Source organism: Dromiciops gliroides, chromosome 5 (assembly GCF_019393635.1).
Source record: "Dromiciops gliroides isolate mDroGli1 chromosome 5, mDroGli1.pri, whole genome shotgun sequence".
Classification (NCBI taxonomy): domain Eukaryota; kingdom Metazoa; phylum Chordata; class Mammalia; order Microbiotheria; family Microbiotheriidae; genus Dromiciops; species Dromiciops gliroides.
In genome coordinates, this window is record NC_057865.1 from 48,910,327 (window position 1) to 48,930,480 (window position 20,154).

Below are 20,154 nucleotides of genomic sequence, written 5' to 3' on the forward strand. Positions count from 1 at the left end.
GGCAGTAACATATTCCACTTGGCTTATCAAAGCATCACCACGTTGGTCTTTGCTTTTCTAGGCTTCCATTTCACTTCATACAATTATTCAGAGCTATCTGACTAATACCTAGATTTTACTTTTTAATGTTTTAGCTCATTTATTTATTTATTTCTAGAGGAGGGTCCTACATAGGGAGTGATTCAAGTAGACAGAAGCAGAGAGAAGAACTTGGTGAGTCTACCAGAGTTTGATGTAGAAACAATATAATAAACAGATTTCTCCTTACATATTTCTTAAATAGGTTACAGTTGATAAATTTAGCATACATTTGATTGTTGGCATTTACTATTGTTCTGTTAAGTGATATCAGTTGGTTGCAGAAATGTTTCTCTAAGTTTTTTACCTATTTTTTCATGTGTTGTGAGAATATCCATAAATATTCTTCTTTATCAATGAAGAAATATTAAATATTTCTATAGTTGCCTTGAGACCTGTGTTTTGTTAATGTTGTATTTTGTTTAGATACACTGTTAATCTGTGATCTATTTGGCAGTTCAAAAAGTATATGTTAACTTGTATTGTGTAGGTATTAATTACTCTAAACATACACTTCCCATTGAGCTTTGACTTAAGGATGCCAGTTAGTCTCCTAACAGAGTAATTTTTTTCTCTCAGATAGCTTCAGTGTGTCTTGAATGGAAAAGAAAAGGGTATTTTTAAGTAGGGGGAAAGGGACACGTATTTATTAAACACTTATCATGTGATAAACACTTTACAAATATCATCTCATTTAATCCTCACAACTCTGTGAGGTAAGTGATGGTAATATGATCCCCATGAGGAAACTGAGGCAGACAGAGGCTAAATGACTTGCCCAGGGTCATAGAGCTGGTGACAGATTTAAACTTAGGTCTTCCTGGTTCCAGGTCCACTGTTCTATCCATAATTCATTCCATGTTAAAATTTAATAGGGGATAGAATTCTATGTACTGTAACTTTATTTCTAAGATATAATTATTTGTCCTTGGCCAACCACTAGGACAACTGTGTTGTTGTTGAGTAGAACAGTCATGTCTGATTCTTAATGACCCAATGGACCATATTGTCCAGGGATTTTATGAGCAAAGATACTGGAGTGGTTTGCTATTTCTTTCTCCAGTGGATTAAGGCAAACAGAGGTTAAGTGATTTGCCCAGGGTCACACAGCTAGTAAGTGTCTAAGGTCAAATTTGAACTCAGGTCTTCCTGACTCCAGGCCCAGTGCTCTATCCACTGAGACATCCAGCTGCCCTACCAGGACAATACTGCCATGTTAATTAATCAATAAATTCTCATTTCTGAGCAGGAGAGGGAGGCTTATAATTTCATCAAAAGGTATATAAAACATTCATGACTAAGAGGCCATAAGCAGCATGATTGCTGTATTAATCAAGAATAGTTTTAGGAACAGTCCCAGAATGATTTTGGAGTAATGAACCAATCTATCAAGGCGAACAAGTGTATCTCCTTTCTTCGGCTCTCCTTAATGAAACACTCTTCCTTGTCTACACATCAAAGGAATGTTTTTTTTCACCCACTACACTTCAAAGTTTGCTGACTTGTATGGAGTGAACTAGCCGGAAAATGATTTGGAGTAAAAGAATTTGGCTTAAGTTTCTTCATATGGCAAAAGCAGGTCAGGATTTGGTCAAGCAGAACATGGTTGGGATCACTGGAGTTTGGTGTAGGTTTTTTGGGGAAAACCAAAGCAAGAAGATTTAGGCATGTTCAATGAACTTCTGAACCCGGGGTACTTGGCACATAAAGTAAAATGAAGAGAAGAACTCTGATTTTCATGAACAATTAGACATTGTTATTTAAAATCAAGAAAAGCTCTCTCTCTCTCTCTCTCTCTCTCTCTCTCTCTCTCTATATATATATATATATGTAATCAAGCTCTCTCAATAGATATGTATGTATGTATGTATACATTAATATCTATTGAGAGAGCTTGATTTTATATATATATACACACACACACACACACACACACACACACACACACACACACACACATATTTGTCCCAAAAAAGGGTAATGAGACTTTTCCAAAACAAAGTTTGTTTTTGGTATAATTTTCTACATTCAAGCTACAATTTTCATAAGAAAAGAAAACTGTCCAATAAGAATGCTTATATAATAAACCTTTAAGATTAACAACTTAGTATACAATAACTCCATAACATATTTTTCACCTAAGTACACTTAAAATCAGGGGTGTCAGGGGTGTCTTGGTGAATATTTAAGAACTGGCTCTCTTGGGAAAAACATAGGCATGACAAGTTAAATCTGCTCTATTAACATTTCCTTCCTTGCTTTCTTAAGTCTAGAAAATCAACAAAGCGATAAATCATGCTGTGATTTGTAGTGTTTATAGATTTTCAAAGAATAAATGCTCACACTGAAAATTTAACAATTGGCTCAGCCAGTTCAAATCCGCCCCAACATATCCTCTTTTGAAATCAAACTATCCAAGAGAAAAGGCCACATTGGCCTATAACATGAATGAGAAAAGCACTCTATTAACTTCTGCTACTATTACACTCAGAAAAACAGTCTAAAAGGGGCCTTCGAGATGATCTAGAATCACCTGATCTTACAGATGAGTAAACTAAGGCCCAGAAAGGTGAGTGACCTTTTCAAGCTTCCAACTTAGCAGATTTGAACTTAGGCCCTCAGACTCTACACTCAGTCCTCATGGAACTACACTCTCCTCTCTTTCAAATGTATGATTTTAATAAAGCTGTTCTTTGCTCTTTCTCTCTCTCTCTCTCTCTCATTGTTGGTGAGTTATTGTTTTTCTGCATGTATCACTTCTCCCTTCAAAGCTCCCTTTGTATAGGGTTTTTTCCCTTTGAATTGTCTGAAAGTCTCCCTAGTCCCCAGCAAGTGTCTGAATGACAGGCTCAACGGGGGAAAAGACACTGCCTGTGGATGGTGCATCAGTTGAGCAATGCTCAGAAAATTCCCACTAGTCTAAACTGGTCACAACAGTTTCTAGGATTTTCAGCTTCTCCCTCTTTCAAACTTCCTCCTCTCTTTGCTCCTGCCCCAATCCCCTGGAAAGAAGCAGGGCTTTTTGGTCATCCTGCAGGCCCATGGGAAATGCTCCAACTGTACTCTGAAGCAGTGTAAAAGAGCATTTATTTTTCAATTTGCTGAGACTCCTCTAGTGTTGGCTGACAAAAACTGGCCAAAGGAAATGAAAATATAAAATTTTGCTTTGGATTGATTGGAGAGATAAAACAAATCAAAACAAAATACTTGGCTTGACAGATGAACAGAATCTCAGAGTAAGAAAGGACCTTAGAAGGCCATTTGGTTCAGCTTGTACCTGACCCAGAATCATCCCCACATCACTAGTTTACACCTGAAAACCTCTAGGAAGACGCTATTCCTGACTCCTTTTTTTCTGTTGAATTGTAATTAGGAAGCTATGTCTTACACAGAGACTAATGCTGTGAAAGGTTTAGGGTTCAGAACAATGGCCTGGCCACTTATTAGCCATGGGCAGTCTGGGAAAATAACTTTGCCTCTCTAGGCCTCAGTTTTCTCATCTAGACAGTGGGGTCTATGGAATAGGGCCTAGCAACCAAGTCAAGGTCTCTATCATCTCTCACCCAGACCATGGCAATGACTATTTTAGTCATTTCCTTATTTCATCTCTCCCCATTCCAATCCTTCCTCCACATAGAGTGATTTTTCTCCAATATAGATATACATGATCATGATAATCTCCTTCATTTCCTCTAGAATCAAATATAAACTCCTTGTTTGAGCTCTTTACAGGCCAGTCTTAACTAACCTCTTCCACCATAATTACACATCATTCCACTTTGTTCTTCTCATGCAGTTAAACTGGCCTAACTCTTGTTCATAGTCAATTCCACTTTTCAGTTCTGTGCCTTCTCAATAGCTAGATTATATACCCAGCGCATCAAAGACACTTCATAAATGGTTTCTGACTGACAGACCACCCCCCCAATAACTGGAATATACTCTCTCCTTACCTCTACCTCTGAGGATCATGTCTCCTTCAAGACTCACCTAGCATCCTTTTCTATATGAAGCCTTCAAATTTTCTACTTCATGTTTTTTTCTTTATATCCCTACATGCTGAAATTTTATTATTTCATGACAATGATCTCAAGAAAATTTGTATAATAGAAGTCCATATTGGACTTTATGCCAATGGATTATTTAGTAAAAAACAAACGAAAAACACCCTTAAAAAACCCACTAGATTCCTTATCATTTACTAGATATGAGACCTTGAGCAAATTACTTAACCTCTTAAATTTTAGTTTTTTCACTTGTAAAATGGGGTTAGCAGTTCTGGCACCAACCACCTCTTTAAATTGGGGAGTTTTACTGTGTAATTTCATGGCATGGGTCATGAAAATATCCTAAGATCTATTTCAGAATGTGTACTCTCTTTTCAACAAATCTCTGAAATCAACCTTTGTTTACATTTAACATTTTTTCAAATATTAAGAATATCCCCAAAACTCTTAATCCAGTGCTGTATCACTGTGTGGAGATGATTGTGGGTTTTTGAAGGTCATGGCAACACAATGCAAGGCCTAGCAAGTTTCTACCAAGCCTTTGAAGGGACAAATGAAGGGAATCGTTTGCATTGTACACCCAAACACAACAAGAAAAAAACATTTTAACAAACTATTAATTCTGACAAAATAAAGACTGGACAAAGGTAAAGACATGGATCCAAATAACCATAATAGTAACAGCCAGAATTCATCAATTTTAGGTACATCTTGAAGTGTGCAAAGCATTTTATGTATGTTAGTTCCCTGGATCGTCACAATAAGCTCATCAAATATGTATGGTAGGTATCATTATCCTCATTTTATAGATACAGAAAATGAAGTCTGGAATGATTTACTACAAATAATAATAACTAGTATTGACACAACACTTTAAAGTTTAAAGTGCTTTTAAAAAATCATCTCATGCTATCCTTACAACCATGGGAGGCTAGGTACTTTTATTATGACTATTTTTTACAATAAAAATGAGGCAGACAGAGGCTAAGGGACTTGCCCAGGGTTACACAGCTAGTAAGTGCTTCAGGCTGGATTTGATCTCCGGTTTTTCTGACTCCAGGACCAAGCTTTACCCACTGTTCCACCTCACTTAGTGACTTTCTTATGCTTATATATTGAGTCATTATTAAAAAGTGAGATTTGAATGAGCTATCTCCTAAATTAAAATTCAACACACTTTTTGCCATATCACATTGTATCTCAATAATTACCACTATTTCTTAGAAATATTTTAACTGACCCCAAATAGTTGCCACAATACAGGGGCTAAAAGCCCAGAAACTGCCAACATTTAATGTCTTTACCAGGCAAAAATCCATCATAGCCAATAATCAACACCAGTTTAGAGCACAAGCTAATTTACCATTAATATAAGGGAAGAAGATCATGGAACATTATGAGTAGTATGGTCTCACAATGAAGTAAAAGGCAGTGGAGGGGAAAACAAACATAGAAAGCTTGGACAAGTAGGTATGAGTGAGTTCTGATCTGCAGAGGGGGCTTCCTCATTATTATTCTTCCTCCCAAACCCACCCTTCCTCTAAATTGATCTATTTCTGTGGAGAGCAACATTTTGCAGAGTCACCTCAGTTCAGAACTTTTGTGTCAGCTTTGCTGCTCATTCTCGTCTTCTTGCATATCCACCCAATCAGCTGTCATGCTTGTATTTTTTACCTCTAGAAAACCTCTCTCATCTGTCCCTTTCTCTCTATTCATGGGACCCTTGGACAAGTTTAGGTCCTCGTTACCTGTCACTAAGACTACCGCAATAGCCTCATAATTAATTTCCCTGCCTTGAGTTTCTCCCATTTCTAATTCATCTTCCACATAGCTCTAGAGGCAAGTTTCCTAAAAACTCAGGCTAGACTATGTCACTCCCTTAGTCAATAAATTACAGAAGCATTCTATTGACTCTTGGATCAAATATTATTTCTTTATCTCGTCCTTTAAAATTTCTATTTTTGTACAAGGTTAATAATGAATGCAATTATTAGCACGGTATTACATATATTTGACATAATTAAACATTATACAAATTAAACATGGACAAATTGGGAGCACAAGGCCCCCAGTTTTGTACTGATAGCAATGTATGATCCAAAAAGAGTTTAGAAACCACTGATCTGGGGCATTAGGAGCTCCCTGATCAAGATAAGGGCAGAAATGTCAGGCATGGAGGACTTCATTGGGCTACTTATTAAATAGGGAGGAAGGGAAGGGAACAAACACTTATTAAGTGCCTACTATGTGCCAGGCACTGTGCTAAGCCCTTTACAAATATTTTCTCACTTGCTCCCCAATGAGGTAGACACTATTATTATTCCCATTTTACCATTCAGAAAACTAAGGCAGCCAGAGGTTAAGGTACTTTCCAGTGATCACATAGCTAGCTAATAAGTATGTGAGGGCAGATTTGAACTCAGGTCCAGCTCTCTGTGCACTCTGACATAAAGTGAGTATCCAACCACTCAGTGCCATTCTTTGACTGGGAGTCTAGGTCCTTCAGTTGGTGGGATAAATAATTAAATAATTTCCTTATCAATGGATAATGACCCAAGATAATTTGATTGTGCACTCACTGCAGCCTCTGAGGTCAAGATACAACAAAGTATGGATTGATTCTCTGCCACTTGGGCTCATTTTGGCTTGACAATTAACAGCAAGAAAACAGAGCTTCTGCACCAGCCAACATGCCACTGTGATCCATATGTGGAGCCATCAGTTTTGAATACTTTGGCAGTATACTTTCCATGATGTACACACAGATAATGCCAGAGCTAACTTAGTTTTTGGGAGGCTCCTAAGGAAAGTGAGGGAAAGCAGAGGCATTGTGGACCCATTGTACGTGACCCTCATTGTTGTATGCCTTGGACAGTCTACCAGTGCCATGCCAGAAAACCGAATGGCTTCCATGTGTATTGTCTTAGGTAGATTCTGAAGATCACCTGGCAAGATAAGGTTCTGGACTCTGAGCTGAACTGTTCCTTTAAATTCTACTGCAGAGAATACAACTCCAGTAGACTAGCCATGTTGTTTGAGTGCCCAAAGTGCATTTGCCTAAAAGAGTATTTTACAGATAACCCACACAAGGCAAACACTCCCACGGAGTCAGAAGAAGTGATACAAGGACACTCAAAGTCTTTCTGAAGAGCTTTGGAATCAATTGTGAGACACAGGAGACATACAGCATGGCATGCCCACATCAAAGAAGTTACTATACTCTATGAACAAGACAGAATTGCAGTAGCTCAAAAGAAACACGAGATGCCCAAATTTAGAGACATCTCTTCTCCAAATGTTCATATGGACTACTTGTGCCCAACCTGTGGTAGAGCCTTCTCAGCTTGTATTGGTCTGGTCAACCACACTGACATAGTGACGTCATTTGGGGCTTCTTTGAGCATGAAGGCCCAACCATTAACCTAAAATAATTTTATAAGAATGTGCTAGAGTTCAACCCCTGAAGAGCTTTCCTTCTTTATCTGGGGCTGTCAGACATTATGAATATCTCCCACAACTACTGGTAGTGAAGGAGCTCCTGAAACACTTGGCCAAAGCCAGAGGTTACAGATGTGCCAGTTTTCCCTCAGCTTGTCAAAGGCAGAGAGCTCTGATTATATGGATCGTGCTGATCTGTGACTAGGGCAGGGCTTCTCTGGTTTTGGTGGGATGGTAGGGACCTAAAATGGGAATTGTATAACATTGATAATAGAATACTATGATGGACTCCCAAAAAGCCCCACCTAGAAATACAAAAATTTGTGTCTTCAATGTGTGTTGAGGATATTCACAAGCTCTTGTTTGGAAAAGACAACGTGCCAATCATATCAAATATATTAAAGGGCTTACTCAATGAGGTCAGGACTCCAATGAGAACAGGCATGCAATTCATAGAGAAAAGACTCAGTGGATAAGGAATGTATATTGAGATTAAGACACAAAGTTGGATAGGCAATCCATAAAATCAGTACATATATTTTGGCTAAGTAGACTTGGACAATGAGCTGGGCCTGGAATTGGCCCAGAATTGAATAGGAGGATGAGAGAAGGTTGGAGTTTGACTGTGAAAAAAAGAAAAGGTATAAAGTAGAAGTGAAGTTTTTTTTTCCTATTCTTTTTTTAATATGGGGCAATGAGGGTTAAGTGACTTGCCCAGGGTCACACAGTTAGTAAGTGTCAAGTGTCTGAGGTCAGATTTGAACTCAGGTCTTCCTGAATCCAGGGCTGGTGCTTCATCTACTGCACCACCTAGCTGCCCCCCTAAGTGAAGTTTTTTTTAAAGGATGAGGAGACCTGGACATGCGTACCTACAGTGGCGAAAAAGCAAATGGGGAAAGATCTATAATAAAAAAGCAGTGAATAATCAAGGAGAAACTCCCTGAGCAGACCAGAGGGGTCTTGATAAAATGCAAAAGCAGGACTGTCTGAATTTGGCATGGAGAAGGGGCACTTCTTTATCAGAGACTAGAGCAAAGGAGGAGACACTGGGGAATGAAGAAAGGTTTGGGGATACAGAGTCGAGATTAAGTAAGTAGAGTCACTGGGGATGTTCTCTATTGCCTCAGTAAAGCAGGAGAGGTCTGTTAGAAGGGATGGTGAAGTTGAGAAGAAGGTGGTATAGGAAGTCTGAAGAGAAAGAAGGTATATATTGGTCATGGTGGAGAGAATAATAGAGAGTTAATTGTTTAGGAGTAAAAGTATTGCCATGCAGGCATTAGATGAGTGTTATTCATTTTTCAAAGTCTCTAAAAGATCTGGAAAGGATTCATGTGGAAGGAAGAGTTTTGAAGGTAAAAGGGCATCCTATGCGTCAGAAATGAGAATAGTGTATATTTGAAGCAGAGAAGCAACCAGGGCAAAGACTCAGAGAGGCAGGAGATTGAGGGTCATGTTTGAGGTACTGTAAGAATGCCATTTTATTTATCCCCCTTCTGTCCCAGTGTTTCAGGGAAAATGAGAATACCCATTAAAGGGTGGCCTGGGGTGAATGCCTTCTGGGGATAACCATATTTCTGCTGGTGCAAGAAGATGGGAAAAAATGTGAAGTAAAGAGAGGCAAGACATAGAAGAGTTCATTAACCTAAGATTTCATTGGCTGACAGGGCCCTGATGAAGAGAGATCAGAGAGGGGAGTGCCCACCTTGATGAGATTACACACCCACTGAAGTGTTGACATGTAGAAGTGTTTCTCTTTGCATCTTCAGATGCCTATGATGAGACTAAATGTCCAGTGCTGCTACAAATCCTGTGATGTCCTTGTTATTAACAATTTCCAAATGCCCACAAGTTGAAGAAGCCATATTTTAATATATTTAAAGAAGTATATTTAATAAAAGCCAACCAATGCATTGGTCAGGATTAACAACATGAGCCCCATTCCACCTACAGTCCAAGGGAAGGACATTTCCTTTTTTCTGAATGCAAAGTGGCTGCATTTGTGTTTGTTCCTTGGCAATAACTCTCAGCATCTCAGGACTTAAGGTTTAAAATCCCATTTCTATTCATCTCTGCCCAAAATAACCCCACAAAACTTTATCCATCACTACCCTCCAACCCCAAACCCCTGCCCAGTGTTTTATGCACTATTCAGATGGTTTGCTGGTCTGGGTCACCTGCACCTATTTAGATAATGTCACTTGGGTGATGCAAAAGGGGTCTCAGCCTCTCTCACCAGTGTATTGCAAGGTAGTCAGAGGGGGTTGCTTTTAAGTGTGCGTGCATAGGGTAAGCTTGGCTAATAGGAGGCTCCAACTCCAAGGCAATCGGGACCCTTTTGTTCCTTTGAAGCACTCTAGAAGGTCACAAATCTCAGGATCAGAAGAGCGCTTTCTGAAGGCTATCTTCCACATCTCAGCCAACGGAACGGCGTGTCCTTCGAAAGTAAACAGGACTAAATATAGCTCCTGAAAGGCATCTTTGGGGGTGCTATTATTGCTTCAGGAAAGGAGGGGGGTGGGGTGGGGGGGTATATATCTTTAATCCTGGACAAAACCTCTCTAAGGTTGATGTTCTCAATAAACCTTTCACCAAGAATCGAAAATATAACTTAGTAATGCAGTAAATGCCCTAACAAATAGATCAGATTTTTCACTTAATGCTTTTTACAGGCTTAGACCAAATGGAGAGAAAGAAAATCACCTTTTACAGTCCGACTCTTAAAGGAAGAATGCCGAGCTGTTATGCTCTTTAAAGAAGGCATGGTGAATTTATATCAACTTTGCTGAATCTTGGGGCATGATAAAAGGGAGAAATACACCAGGGCCGTCAACATTCCACAGCCTTCTTCCTTCCCATATTTATTTCCTCACTGACTGGACAGGAGCCAGAGTCACAAGAAAAAAAGGGGGGAGGGATATAAAAAACAAACAAAACGCAGAAAGTAAAGAAAAAGAGGGGGCAAAGGGGGTGGGCTGGGAGGGGTAGAAACAGAGGGAAGGTTGAAGTATATCCCTCTGGCACCATATACTGTTACAGAGCAGGTTTTCCTTTCTTTTCTTTAAAAAGTCATCAACATCTTGGATTGCTGTTTTCTGAAAACTCTTGGCCACAGTTGAAAAGGAATTTTGGGTAGAGAGTGCTTTGGGTCACTGGGTGTTGTGTGAGGGGATTGGAGCAACAGTAATAGCAATGATTCACATTTCTGTAGTCACTGCCTTGGAACAATCCTGTGAAGTTAGCGCTGAGAGTATCATCCCTTTAACACTCCCCATTTTTCAGGGGAAGAAACAGAGGTTCAGAGAGGAAATGACTTCTCAAATCATAGGATCATAGACTGGGAGCTGGAAGGAACCTTAAAAGTCATGCGGTCCAGCCGAACCCTATCATTTTAAAGATCGGTCAACTGAAGTCGTGATTCACTCAAGGTGCCATAAGTAGTAAGTAATCGAGTCAGAATTTGAACCCTTATCCTTTGACTCCCAATCCAGTGATCTTTACAATGCAGTCTTTCTGGTACTAATAAATGTTGGCAATTGCCATAAAGGAGATTCAGAGAATGACAGTTTCCCTGACCTTCTCAAGTGAAGGTCTTTTATATTCCTTACATTCCTTATAATTTTTCTTACATTCCTTATCTCACTTTGCCTTTTTCTGGGGGGAAGGGGAAACAGGGGAAGGGAGGAGCAACTAGGTGGTACCATAGATAGAATGCTACACCTGATTCTGACCTTAAACATTTGTTGTGTCACTGGGCAAGCCACTTAATGAGGGCCTGTCTCAGTTTCCTCCACTATAAGACAGGAATAATAATAGCACCTACCTCCCAGGGTTATTGTAAGGAACAAATAAGAAAATGCTTCATAAAAGCACTTAGCACCATGCTTGGCACATAGTAGGCACTTAAAAATGCTTGTTCCCTTTTCATTCTTTCTTATAACATATTTATTTGTGTATGAATTGGTATCTTATTTCATCCATTATATGAGACTGTAAACTCACTGAGGGCAGCAATAGTATCATTCACACACACACACACACACACACACACACACACACACACACACACACCCCTTTATGACCCATTGCTTGGAGAAGCAGAAAAATATGGTTGGACAGAAATCTGTCCTCAGAATCTGGGAGAAATGAGTTTAAGTCCCACCTTTGACATGCATGGGCCACTCACCCAAATCTTTCAGTGCCCCAGGCAACTTTCTGAAAGACTAATGCAGAGCAGGTGCCAACCTGCATTAGTACTTTAGTACATTACTAGACAAAACTTATCCAGTGGGAGTTTTCTCTATCAATTATAGCAAAGGCATAGTTTAAAAAAATGTACATAGTAGGCATTTTTATTTGTTGCACTCAATTAATAGAAGGGGAGTCACAGTAAATAAGTTAAATCTGTGAGGAGTGCTCTACCCACTTCTCCTAAAGTGAGAAATCAAGAAACCAAAGTGACCCCTGCCCCTAAAGGGGCCAAATCTGTGGAAAAGCATCATTTTGTGCCACCACAGTCAAGGGCACTATAAGCTTCTTCAATGACCACTTCTGCCTCAGTGGCACACACCTTTCTCCTATGGCTTACACATCTTCTCAGCTCTCTTTGCCAACCTCCTATTTCCCTAAGCTTTCATATTTTGTCATACTGCCCTCAGCACAAATCACCTTTTCTTTGTCTCTTTATCTAAGAATTACTGCCACCTACTCCCCATGCTTTCCTGCCTGACCTTTCTACTGAGCCCTTTGGCCCTCTGCTCCCACTATTACTCCTTTCATCTCTTCAAATTAACTGAAAGTTGGCTTTCTTTTGGGACCCAGAGACAAATTCCTGGATACTGCTGCTGCTTAGTCAGTCAACAAGCTGGTCGGTAAATAAACACATATTAAGTTCCTACTGTGATGAAATAATGGGATTTAGCAGAGACTCAAAGACCCACCTGGAGAGTAATCTAGACTGATTGAATCAAGTGAGAGTGATTGACTGCTGATTAAGCCTACTTCGAGTTAACTGCATTGCAATCACACCTGGCTATCCCTTAAGAAGGCATTGTTCTCAGAAGCTAGACTGTGAACTCAACTTGAGAACACCTTCAAAACCAATGGATTTGGATGACACCAACCAATCAGCTTGAAGTAGTGTGTAAGGACCGCCTCTGTTCCAGACCTATAAAAAGCTTCCACAATCAGCTTGCTGGGAGTTCCTGATTAAAGCAGGCTCGTGGAGGAGGACTTCAGGAAGAACCCAACCAGGCTGGAACTCTAGGCTAGGTAGGACTTCTTTTTTCTTAACTTTCTGAACTCCTTGTGAATACCTCTATGCTTTAATAAATGTTTAATGCCCAAAGACTGGTGCTGAAGCTTCTAATTTAAGGCAACCACAATTTAGATTTTAAACATTACACTACTATGTGCCAAGTGCTGGGGATACAAAAATAGTCACTGCTCTCAGAGGGCTCCCACGTTGATGTGTCACCATGTAAACAACTGGGTACAAACAAGATATCCACATGATAAACTGGAGATAATCAGCAGAGGGAAGGCACTAACATGAAGAATGATGGGGGGAGGGCAGCTAGATGGCGCAGTGGATAAAGCACTGGTCCTGGAGTCAGGAGGACCTGAGTTCAAATCCAGCCTAGACACTTAACACTTACTAGCTGTGTGACCCTGGGCAAGTCACTTAACCCCAATTGCCTCACTAAAAAAAAAAAAAAAAGAATGATTGGGGGGAAGCTAGGTGGCACAGTAGATAAAGCACTCACCCTGGATTCAGGAGGACATGAGTTCAAATCCAGCCTCAGACACTTGACCCTCACTAGCTGTGTGACCCTGGATAAGTCACTTAAGCCTAACTGCCCCACAAAAAAAAAGAGTGAGTGGGAAAGGTTTCTTGTAGAAGGTAGGACTACTTCAACTCCCTTCTGCAGAGCTTGAAGGAGGCTGAGGATGCCAGGTGATGGAGATCTGAGACCATCAGGTCATTCATAGTGCTGTCATCTACTAACCTCCTAGACACTCTCTTCCCTTTCTCTATGACCTTGATGTCTGGCTCACTGTCTTCTCTACCCTTTTCTCTTCTATGATAAGCCTAGAAAGTTCAAGCCTTCCCTTAAAGAAGTTTAGGAAGAAGAAATCCTATTCTTCCTTGAGGCAATCCATTTAACTTTGGAATTACCCTTCCCTTCTGGCTCTTGATTCAAGGCTTAGTTTACATGTGTGACCTCCTATAAGAAGCCTGCCCTGAACTCTCCACTTGCTAGTGTTCCCTCCCTCACCAAAGAATCTGGTTTTGCTTATCTTAGAATGTAAACACTTTGAGAGTGGCATAAAAGTTATACCCCTCATCCCATGGTCGTCCTCGACTGGTGGAGGCCTACTACTACTACTCCCATTTATCACCTTTACATCAGGTAGGAGTGCTTCCTAGTCCCACACAAGACATTCCATCTCCTTCCTCTGCCTTTGCCTGGAATACTCCCCTTCTTTACTTTCAACCCCTTATAACTTGGAACTCAATAGCCTTTAAGGCTCAGCTAGTTGTTAATATCAGCATGCCCCTCCCCCATCACTTAATGTTTGTTTTGTATACATTCCATATTTATTTATAAATTAACATGTTATATATTCCCAGTGAAATGTAAGCTCTTTGAGAGCATGGACTCTCTTCACTTTTACTTAACTATGTGATCTTTGTTTACAGATCAAAGTTTGTTCAGAGTATAGTTTGCTGGTAAGAGACATGGTTTGTTAGAATGGAGTAATTTAGAAGATGTGTATTAAATATGTCATGACCATCTTTAACAGACTTAAAGTCTCAAGTTTCATGCTCTCTTTATTCTTAAGAGCAGTACCAGCTTCTAACTTCCAAATCTGATCCCTGGTTAGGACTATTTTATGAGAAAGCTAAGCCATTTCTCATCCGGATTTTTTTTTAAATTCCAAAGCTGGCTTACATTCAGGAGTTGCTTATTCTCTGAAGCAATAAGTAGATCTAGGCTACTTGTGTCTTTAAAATTTAAAGCCAACAGAAATGAGTGACCAAAATAAAGGTCCTACCCATGTACTTTCACTGAGGGTTCAAATCATTATTACAGCATGAGTTAGTGGCTTCTTGCATGCCTTTCACATAGAAGCCAGAGGTTGATGGCAACACAGTAACAGACAAAATGGTTTGCTTATGTCATGAAGTCTTTGTTTAGATATTTAACCACGTGGTGTGGGAAAGCTGAAAATATTAGCATTCATCCCAAGGATGAAGATGTTAAATCTCTTCTCAAAGCAAAATAAAAATCCCCACCTGATTACACAGTAAATCATTATGAAGACAATGTCAAGGGCAAACTGACGTGAGTACAACATATTAGGCATGACTTGGAGTCATTGTAAGCGGGTGAAGTTGGAAGATAGGTAGGCAGGATGCTACACATTGACACATGCCCTCGTTTGGTTAGTAGCTGTAAGAAAAACAAAATATGCCCCAAAACAGGGCAGATCAAGGTTAAGACTGTGAAGCCGCCAACTCCCAGCAGAAGAAATGACACACCATCCTGGAAACCCAAGACAGGTATATGGAATATCTGACTGAAATCTAGGTGTCAGAAAATTGGCATTTATAGTGCTATATCCAGGGCATTCTGGGAGAAAACAAGGCCTGGATCAGAGTCAGGAAACTGATATAGGGGCCTGGATCTATGTGAATAGTGGGGGCAGGGGGGGCAAGCTTTAAGAAGGAATTAAGTCAGAACTTTCTAAGCTTGGGTTCTAAGTTCTTAGCTTACAAAATCTGATCTGTCCAGCAAAAACGGGTCAGTAAGGAATATGTCTTAAATAGGTGACAAGGGTTTTCTTTCATGGTTTAGATACACTAAATTTAATTTAATTCAATGAACATTTATTTAATTTCTACTATCTGCAAGGCACTATTGTAGAGGAAGGGGATATGAAGTTGGGAAACAATGCAGTATTTGCCCATGAGGAACTTATAGTGAATGAAAGAGCATTTATTATGCGCTTACCATGAGGGTAAAGAAATAAGAGCAGTTCCTGCTCTCAAGGAATTCACACTCTAATTTAGAGAGATATCACACGTTGGAGGATTTAGTGAAAAGACCTGGGGATCCCCAGGGTTCCTCATCAAGGTGAATGGAAATCTCTAGGAGTCCATCAGTGTCTGTGCCCTTTCAGGTTCCCCTATGGGACATGGGCTTCTTGGGGTTGGGGAGGGGTATCTGCATGAGAGTGGAGGGCACATGGCTAGCTAGACCCCTCTAGTGTATCAGAGAGACCATGACATGCAACAAAGATAAGAATCACAACTGGTAGAGTTTGATGGGGTACATGGGAGAGATCTAGGCAAGTTCTCCGGAAACATTTTAGGAAGGAAGAGAAAATTTGAAGGGTTGGGAGTGTTATATGTAAGTGTCACAACTAAGAAGAATCCAGGAAGAAGAGGTTCTTGACATGTGTTGATAGCCTGTGCCAATACTGTATAAGGAGGCAGGGTGAGGCTGGGTAATGGCTAATGATCTAGTTTGGCTGGAGCAAAGAAGGCTCAAATAAGAATGATGTGAAATGGGGGCAGCTAGGTGGTGCAGTGGATAGAGTACCAGCCCTGGATTCAGGAGGACCTGAGTTCAAATCCGGCCTCAGACACTTAACACTTAACTAGCTGTGTGACCCTGGGCAAGTCACTTAACCCCAATTGCCTCACCAAAAAAAAAGAAAGGAAGGAAGGAAGGAAGGAAGAAAGGAAGGAAGAAAAGAAAAGAAAAAAAAAAGAATGATGTGAAATGAAGCTATAAAGGGAGGTTGGTGCCTGATTGTCAGGAGCTTTGAATGCCAGATAAAGGGATATGTATTTCTGACCAGGGGAGAAACATGGTCACATCTGTGCATCACAAAGATAATTTTGGCAGCTCTGTAATGGACAGGATGAGGGAGAGACTAGAAGGTGAGGGGTTAAGAGGTTATTACAACTGTAAGGTATAAACTATGGTGGCAGCTATGGGAAGAGAAAGACAGGATGGATATGAGGGATATTGTGGAGTAGACTTAGGAAAACTTAGTCACTGGCTGGATGGCGACTAGGACCAGCAATAGACAGAGTTGGGAGGTAGGACTTGGTAGGGTTGGAGAAGGGAAAGTGATGAGTTCATTTGCTAATACTGAGCTTGAGATGCATCTCGGTGGCAATGTTCTGGAGACAGGAAGAGACATATGAATGAAGCTCAGGGGAGGAATTAGGACTAGATTCAGAGATACAGGCAGGCAGTATGGTATAGTGGGAAAGAGACTTGGCTTCAGAATCAGGAAGAAGTCTGTCTTTGATACATACTAATTGTGTATTCTTGGGCAAGTCTCTTCCATGCCCTGGGCAAGTCACTAAGTTGCTGAGAGGGTGCTTATTTCTACCAGTAGAGGTAGTTCCTTACTAGGAATTACACTAAGGAAATTACAGGGTTTTTTTTTTAAAAAGCATTTAAAAGACAATATGGTTTCTCCAAAGATCCAAGCTATTCTTAAGAAATGATATAATTTATTCACTAGGGAAACTGGTTCATTGTTTAAGTAGTAGAGGTGGCTTTAGAAAAAGGATTATATGGGAGGCTAATGATCTGTGAGAACTTAAGGATAGGAGCAATTAATAGAACCACAGGGTGATGTAGGGCATTAGAGGTCACCAAGTATAACCCACTTGTTTTACAAATGAAGAAACTGAAGCTCAGAGTTGAAGTAAACTTCTCAAAGCTATCAAGACGCCTAAAAATGGGACTAGAACCCAGGCCTTGTGGTCCTTTATCCACTCCCACCATCTTAGGATTCTATCTCTGTAACAGATGGATGAAAAGTAGAAAAGAGAGAAAAATGTGGATGAAAGACAAGGATCTAGGATTAGATATGAGAAGGATGTGGTAGGGATAGGCTATCAAAGTGGACAGAATCTTTGTGTAGTCAAAAATGGTGTACTGGTGGATGGGTAAAAATAAGTAGAAGAGGGGCAGCTAGATGGCGCAGTGGATAGAGCACCGGCCCTGGAGTCAGGAGTACCTGAGTTCAAATCCGGCCTCAGACACTTAACACTTACTAGCTGTGTGACCCTGGGCAAGTCACTTAACCCCAATTGCCTCACTAAAAAAAAAATAAATAAATAAGTAGAAGAAACTGAGAGAAAAAGCATGGGGCTCTAGGAAGTACAGCAAAGGTAGCTTGTTCAATGTTTGGCTACAAATAATGGAATTCAGTCAGGCTTCCCTGTAGCAGTCCTGGTGATTCTCAACATACCTTCAGAGCATTTGTTATGGATGGGAACTTGGAAAATGATCCTACAGATACCAGTTATGTGGGACCCAGGCATAGAACTGGTGGAATTTTATATTAAGCATGTAGCTACTGGATGGCTGAATAAAGTAAAGTAGACTTTTACCACCTAAGTGTATGATTCCTGTTAGTAGCAAATGAGAGCTTGACAATGATAGAAGGTGGTCATCTTGCCTTGAGAACTGAAGGAAAAAATTCCATTTGCTGAAAATGCATCTGCTTTACCAAAAAGATGCCCATTAATTGAGAAATGGCAAAACAGTGGTAGCATATGGATGTGATGAAATATTACTATGCTGTAAAGAAACAATGAATATGATTAATACAGAGAAGCATAGGAAAACCTATATGAACTGATACAGGCTGAAGCAAGCAGATCCAGGAAAACAGTAATGAAAAGGGCAACAACTAAAATGAGAAGAACTATAACCAACAAATAACTGAAATTACATATGATAAATCTTGGTCCCAAAGCAGAGACATTAGAAGGAACTTTCCTCCCTTCTTTGTAGAGGTAGGAGACTAGGGCTGTGGTACACACAGACAATGGTAGACTTTCTGGTTGTGGTGGTTAGTTCTGCTGAACTGTTTTTAAAAGTGATCACATATTATATATTATTAATTATAAGTGGCGATTCTCTGAGAGACTGAGGAGGAGGAATGTTGGGAAACTAGGTGATGTTGGACAAAATATATAAATAAAATTTATTTTTTAAAAAGAAAATGTGGGGGCAGCTAGGTGGCACAGTGGATAGAGCACTGACCTTGGAGTCAGGAGGACCTGAGTTTAAATCTGGTCTCAGACACTTGACACTTACTAGCTGCGTGACCTTGGGCAAGTCACTTAACCCTCACTGCCCAACCAAAAAAACCCAAAAAACCCCAAACAAAAAAAAAAGAAAATGCATGTTTTATGTATATAAAGCAATGCTTCCATGCCCCTTTCAGAACATGTTGCCTGATTCCAATAGGAATATGGCACTATGGTCATAATGAAGATGGGAGAAAGAATTTATCTGGATGGCTAAAAGGCTGCAGGACTAAAATAAAAGTTTAAAAAATTATTGATATCTTTTGTTTTTGCATTACGTTCATGCACAAATATATCCCCCTTGCAGGCCCTACTCACCAAGCCATCTCTTGTAAGAAATCACAAAAAAAGGAAAGGGGAAAAAAGCAGTTCAGCAAAATTAATCACATATGGGTATAGTCTGATAGCACATTTGATCTTCCACATTCACAGTCATCTACCTCTGCAAGGAAGGACAGAAGATAGATTTTCTCAACTGGTTTTCCAGTTAAGTCACAAAATGAAAATTAAATGAGTTTTTCTAAACCTCTAATAGTTGTTTTTCTTTTCAGATGGCGTACGAATGAATAACACCTTAAAATGGTAACATGCAACCCACATTTCTATTTCTCTAACCAAGGAAAAAGAATTCTAGTTGTCCATTTTATTCAATTGTTTTGACCTGTAATGTGCTCAGGGACAAGACTATAAGATAGAGAGGAAGAGAAAAAAAGAGGGGTGGTTGGCAGATGCCGTTTGTCAGCCTTCACTAAAATCCCTAGTGTTTGCGGCTTTATGTCACCACCCAAAGGTATTTCAGCACAGTTCTAAACCTGTAAACAAAAGCCAATGCATCCTTAGGAATATGCTGCATCCCCAAATCTGTCAGGTCTTAGAGTAATAACATTGGACCCTGTTCAGCCCTGAAATACCCACAATCTGGCCAAAGAAATGAGACCTTTCCTTCATTTTCACTTCAAACTCTTCTCTCGCAAGAGTAAAACTCTTTAAACACACACAGCTGGCCTCTTTCTTGGTTTATTCACTGAAGGATTTAGCTGGACAAACATCACAAAGACAGTGGCTGATTTAATTGAATTTATGATCAAATAGTCTCTGATGCAGGAAGAGTGGGGAATCACTTATTGAGGGATGTGAATAATTTAAGGCAAAGTTCTGCATTTGGCATCATGTTTGTATATCTAATCTTGAGGGAGCAAATACAGCCGACGTACTGGCTTTTGAAAAACACATATGGTAGAACACACCGTCTTTGGTACCTAGACAACCAAATTGATTCATTTTGCAGCAAAATTCCTATTTGCTTGTCTCTCCTGCTGCCTATACAGCATCAAAATTAGGAACTAATAATAACTCTTCAAGGGTGAAACTGAGGGAAAACATCAATTTTAAACTCCTATTGGACTTTCTGCATGATTTACAAACTGCAGATCTGACCTAATAATTCCCATTTGAATTAGATAATTTATTCCACAGTTGTTTGCTTTATGGGATTTTCTTCCT

General features: G+C 39.9%; 1 protein-coding gene across 4 annotated transcripts in view; it reads right to left on the reverse strand.

The window, feature by feature from the left end:
- Positions 1 to 20,154, reverse strand: part of CDK14 (cyclin dependent kinase 14) — a 673,880-nt gene that overhangs the window by 122,771 nt on the left and 530,955 nt on the right. The gene's annotated exons all lie outside the window — the stretch shown is intronic.